The sequence below is a fragment of the Eschscholzia californica genome, unplaced genomic scaffold, assembly GCF_041429995.1.
Source record: "Eschscholzia californica isolate CP2 unplaced genomic scaffold, dmEscCali1.0.p SCAF_6, whole genome shotgun sequence".
Lineage (NCBI taxonomy): Eukaryota > Viridiplantae > Streptophyta > Magnoliopsida > Ranunculales > Papaveraceae > Eschscholzia > Eschscholzia californica.
The window spans coordinates 25583542-25589541 of NW_028238483.1; the positions used below are offsets into that span (position 1 = coordinate 25583542).

The 6000-nt window shown below is 36.0% G+C and overlaps 1 long non-coding RNA gene across 1 annotated transcript; it reads right to left on the reverse strand.

The window, feature by feature from the left end:
* Positions 1-453: 453 nt before the first annotated feature.
* LOC147532884 (uncharacterized) lies at positions 454-5420 on the reverse strand. The gene is made up of 4 exons (XR_015228410.1): positions 5167-5420; positions 4399-4485; positions 1487-1558; positions 454-727 (listed from the first exon to the last, which is right to left on the reverse strand). It is a non-coding gene; the product is annotated as an uncharacterized LOC147532884 (long non-coding RNA).
* Positions 5421-6000: the final 580 nt, after the last annotated feature.

Below are 6000 nucleotides of genomic sequence, written 5' to 3' on the forward strand. Positions count from 1 at the left end.
ACTTTGAATACTTTTTTTCAAAAAAAAAATCCCAGAAAAAAACGTCGTTTTTTTTCTTTACGTTTTTCTGCAAACGTGTTTGCAAAAATCTGTTATGCAAACGTGTTTGCAACAATCTGTTCTGCAAACGTGTTTGCAACAATCTGTTCTGCAAACTTGTTTGCAACAATCTGTTATGCAAACGTGTGTTTGCATAATGTAAACTGCAAATTGTGTTTATAATCAACAATTATTACAGTCGGTCTGTTGGGTATTATGCAAACAAGTGTTTGCAGATAAGTTCTGCAAACATGTGTTTGCAACAATATGTTTTGCAAACAAGTGTTTGCAGACAAATTCTGCAAACACGTGCTTGCAACAATCTATAGAAGAATTTTGGAAGTCATACAAAATATACATACAGAGGACCCAACTGTTGGAAACTCGGGGCCTAATAGGAGGCAGGACAACATATACAAGAAACAGGAGAAACCAAATTCATAATCAAATGATTACCATTTTTGTAGTTTGAAGCTAACAAAGGAAATACAACTATACATAGTCAAAAATAGATCGAAGAAACGAGAAAATTCTAGCAGGTTTGCACTTTTCTTGTCCTTTTTGTGGTCCTTTTTGCAGCATTAGTGAAAGCATCATAAACGGTTTGGTACAATGCTCCTCTCTTGAGGAAGACTCCTTGCATCCTAACTAATTCAACATTTTGTAGCCTTTAGGCCTCATGCTCGGTCTGCAAAGAACAAAATAACACCAATTTAGAGATTAAAAATTGGAACCATTGGCGTACTTGACTATAATGCTCAAACCTCCAACGATTTTACTAGCAACTCAATTGTCTAGGTTTAGTTCAAACGAAGCAAGAAGTCTCAATGAAATCACTATGACAGTTCAAAATCACAAAACAATCAATCTTTTGACCAACGTATCAAACTAAAAGAACTTGACCGATTTACTAACAGAGTGACAGTTATTAGCATTTATGGCCCATCAACTCAAACAAATATTTCGAGGATTCACCATTGTTGCTTCGCCTAGGCATGTTTCAAAGTCAAATCCTTTAAGAAGGGGAAATGCAGCATCAACAAGCTCCATTTTGACCCCGTGCAAGGCTTCTACAGCTGGTGGGATATCAAGCATGTGCAAGATTACAAGCTGGTCTGCCCCCAACATCACTCCTCTAGCGACCATGAGTACAAGAGCATACCCAATTTTGTAAAGTAAATAGTTCATTGAACATAATGAGCTCTTATGGAACTCTAGCCTACATCCTTGTGATACAAGATGATATCATGATACACATTGGAACCCCAAAAAAAAACTAGTTTCATAATAGTGATACACTAAAGCAGAGAGTTTCATGGAGTTGTAATGAAACAAAAAAGTTATGGCTTCAGAAGAAGAAAAATTTAGACGAGATAATATCCATTTCATGGATTTAAAAACATTCTTAAAAGAAGATGAATAATATGATCAAAATCAAGTAAACTACCTCGTCATTTTGCAATGAAGCAAGAGTTACACAAGCTCTAGAAAGTAGAACATCTCCAGCTAATACAACCTTCTGCATCATTACAGAGAATGGTGATGAGACATGAAAATGTCCCATCTGAGTCTCTTAATTTGGACAAGTTAGTCTATCTAGGGCAAGCTACTCTCATGAATTATCTCTTTTTCTACTCAGGTACCTTTTTCAGAGTTATATGTGCAAAACGGATAAAAGTCGGAAAAACGCAGACGAGGGGTATTTTGGTCATTTGTTGATTCTGATATCGAGATTAGTGCTCGGATGGAAAGTAGAGATCAAGACGAACCCGTAGGCGAAAACGAAAGTCAAATCGGAGTCCGGATGAGCAAATTAGAGCAAGTCAAAGTTCGGGTCAAAATAGGTGGACCATGAGTCAAAGCCTCTGCTGACGTCATCATGACGTCAGCATCATCACCTTCATCACCAATTATTCAGCTTAAAACCGAGACTTCCCATTTTTTGGGAGTTTCCATTTTTTTTCTTAGCCGACTCCATCAAAAACCGACTTCAACAATTCAAAAGAAGAAAAAGGAAATAATGAGAAGAGAAAGGAATGTTTCACAAACCGAGATTTAGAGAGATAATCTCTCGGCTAAACCGAAATGGATAGAAGATATTCAGAGAGAGAGAAGATGAAATCTTTCTCTTAACAGTAGAAAGAGAGAGCTGTGTTGATGAAGACTTTCCTAACCGAGGAGATCAATGAAGGAAAGTTTTTAAATGTTTAGAAAGAGAGAATGAAAACCGACAAGGAGATAGTTGGGTTTATTATTTCTTACCATGTTCAAAGATTTGAGAGAGAGAGGGAGTCGGCCATGGAATATAAAAAAACAGAGAAGAACAACTGATGGATTATCTCGGCTGGGGAGCAGAGTTCTTCATACTTCTCCCTCTTTTCTCTTGAGCTTCATTACATATATTATAGAAAGAGAGAGAGGAGAAACAGAAACCATCATTCATCATCTCTCGCCCATTGATGTTATAGCCGAGAGCTAGAGAGAGAGAGAGAAATCTTCAAGTTTCTGTTTTTCTTTTCTTCTTCTTCTTTTAATTCCTCTCTTAGTGAGAAAGAGAGAGTTAGATAGAAAGAGTTGAGAGAGAGAGAGAGAGATATTGTAGAGAGAGAAAGATTGAATCAAATTTATAAACTTCATTATCATCTTCTTCTTCTTCTTTCTTTATCATCACTCGGTTATAATTATTAGAGAGAGTTTCTGTATTCATTAGAGAGAGAAAGAGAGAAGTTTGGAAAGAGAAATAAAGAGAAAACAGAGAAGGAGAAGAAAAACCAGGGAAGGAAAATTATTTTCTCACCTGGAAATCGTTTCCGGGAAGATGAGAAAATAATTTTCTCTAAGGGTCTGTTTGGCAGAATTTTGGGAAAACAGAAGGAAAATCTTTCCCTAAGGCCCTGTTTGGTTCTGAAATAGTGAAAAAGTTAAGTTTTCTTCTCCCTCTCTTTACTTTATTTTCCAATTTCTTTTATTTAATGTCCATGAGTAACTAATTCTCTATCTAGGGTTTAGATGAAGTCATAATAATCATTTTCTCGACAATTTATTAAAGTTTTTACCATTTTAACGATAAAATCTTCCGGGTTTTTAGACCGTTCATGGATTGAAAACCTGAGTTATATAAAGAACTATCTAATCAGACCAAAATTAATTTGTCGTTAGAATTGTTAGGAAGATGGATTCAGAAAACCCTAGGCTCTCCCCCATTTGAGTTCCTTGTATCATTTGTAATTATTTTCTTTCCGTAATTTTATTTTAATATTTTATTTATTTATTTTTAAAACCAAAACCAAAATCAATTTCAAAACCGAGTTACTTCCAAGTATTAGAATAGGTTTCACTTAGTTTCTGAGGAACGAACCGGACTTACCGGAATTTATTACAACTTGACACCCGTGCACTTGCGGGTGTAGACCTATTTAGGAAACTTTCTAGGCACATCAAATGGGTTCAGCATACAACTCACACGCTCAATACAAAACAAGAAAAAAAAATTCAAGGATAAAACATTTATAAAAAGCAGAACAAAAATTACACTAAAATATCTGCAACAAGATTACATAAGCAATGACTGACGAAACTGAAATAGTTACGACATTGTTCCACTTTCATGGTTGACATCGCTCTTGGTATGTGTATTATGCGAACTATCCATCCAACGAGTCGCCACTACCTCATGAATAACCTCTTCCATAAAAGTTAAACAGTCCCCTCGGTTCATAATAGTGAAACATAGACATTTCACGAGAGATTTGATCATCCACAACCCTGTGATGTACATTCTGTACATATGAGAGCATGATCATAGAATATGTACAATCTTAAAACTTGCAACCAGGTCCCAGATTCGTAAAGATACAAATTCGAAGATGTCTAAATCAAGGCCTCGGCAGCTGGAGCAATAGCCGTGTCCCTATGGCATAAGAAGCCTGAAAGTTTAAGCAACAATGAGACCTTGACAAGGATTTGACCCATTTTTTTCAAGTTTAGCCACTCGGCCGTGCCGAATTAATTTTTCGAAAAGTTCGGCCATATCCAGATTCAGAAGCCACGTTCAATTGGCTTCTCATGAAACTTTGTCTACAGTGATCATAGAATCTTGACCAACTAACCGAGATAATGTCTACTACACCTATTGGTCATCCAGAAGCATACAATTATCTTACTGGATTAATTTTTAGCAGAGCTGTACCAGTTGTGACACATCAAACAATGGGTTGTCATCATCCCGTGAGGCATGAATATCTGATATCGGCAGCAAGGCCATGATCCACCATCTGCTTGAGTACAGGAGTTTCTCTTGCGAACAGGAAAATCACGCAATTATATGTACTTTTTCCAACTAAGATACATAGAAAATACCTTATTTCCCATGGAGCAGTTCAACGAACCAATAATACGCCTTGCTTAAGCATCATCTAGAACATCATCGTGAAGAAGGCTTGCTACCTTGAGAAAGAAACGAACCAGTTAAACATTTGCCACGGAATAGAAATATTTTATTGTCTATGATATAAAATCAAAATCCATTAGTTGGTCCAGCACCATAGAAGCTCGGGCCCATGAGTACAATCCAAGTTCAAAGTTTTGAATACCTAAACATGGAACCTTTCTCCACTTTACTTCCCGCACTGATAACAAACCCAACTCAAATGGTATCCGTAATGTTCATTCATTTGAAGGAATGCTTCAAAATTTATCAAGCTTAGCGCCTATTGTTAACTATCCTTCGCAATTGCATCAAGATATTTAATTCTGTCAAATTTCAGATTTTGCCTTTTTTCCTTATTCATAGTAACGAGATCCTGTGATTTTGGTTCTATTTTCAAAATTCTAATTGTGATTTTGGTTCGATTTTCCTCTGATCTTAAGAACTACAGAATCACATTAACTCGAGATCTAACTTATCAACGTATCACCAGTATAACTCTTCAAAAGCAAATTTAAACATAAGAAAATCAAACTGATTCATAAGATCTGAACCATTTGAACTGATTCTAATCAGATCGGATATTTAATCGATTATATGATTCAGTTTCTAACTAGATTAAGATTAGTTTCTTTGACTTCTAACCGAAATCATGTTGAAAGAAATAAAGGTCGGATTTGAATGATTTGATGAGAACAAACCTGCGGCTCCAGTAATGAAAACGTAAACTGGTTCCTTCGCCATTGATGAAGAAATGAGAGAGAAATGATAAGCAGTGGTGAATTGGATAAAAGATAAAAATGGTGATGAAATTGAAACTAAGGATGAACAATTTGTGAAAGGAATACATAATTTCATCTTCTCAGCTGCAAAATCAATATCGAGAGCCCTAGGGTTTCTTTCCATCGATTTCAATCGGCTAAGGCAGAGAGAGAGCTAAAAATAGAAGAAGGGTAATATCGGAATAATTCTAAACTATTTTTAAAATTTTGACCTGATTAATAATTAACCAAATTATTTTAAACTTAAACTCTAATTAGTCCTAATATTTTGATAGAAAATAACTAATAGTAAAAGTTTGGAGTTTTTTTAGTTATTATGAAATATTTTTCTACCTAAATAGTCATTTTCTCTTTTATTTCCTCCAAAGTCCAAACACTTAAACCTTTATATTTGGCAGCTTATTCCCTCTTCTTCCTCTCCCGCTACCACCATCAACTCCGAGGACCTATACTACAAATTTCGACGACACTTCTGCCATCTCCTACAACACTTATTTCTCTCTCATTTTTTTTCTTTTTTCTCTCTCTATCTCCGACGAAGTGGGTTAGCCCCTTTGCTAGAGCTTTAGTTTCCAGATTAAATCAGGTCGGTTTCGTCTGGAAACCATATATTTGATAAAGGGGCTTCTCCCCTTCATCGAAGATAGAGAGAGAAAAAGGAAAGATAAGAGAGGGAGGGAAACTCCGACGACTTTCGCTGGCCGGTGACTATACCTACGCCATAAAAAGGAGGGTGTGTCTGGCAGAACATTT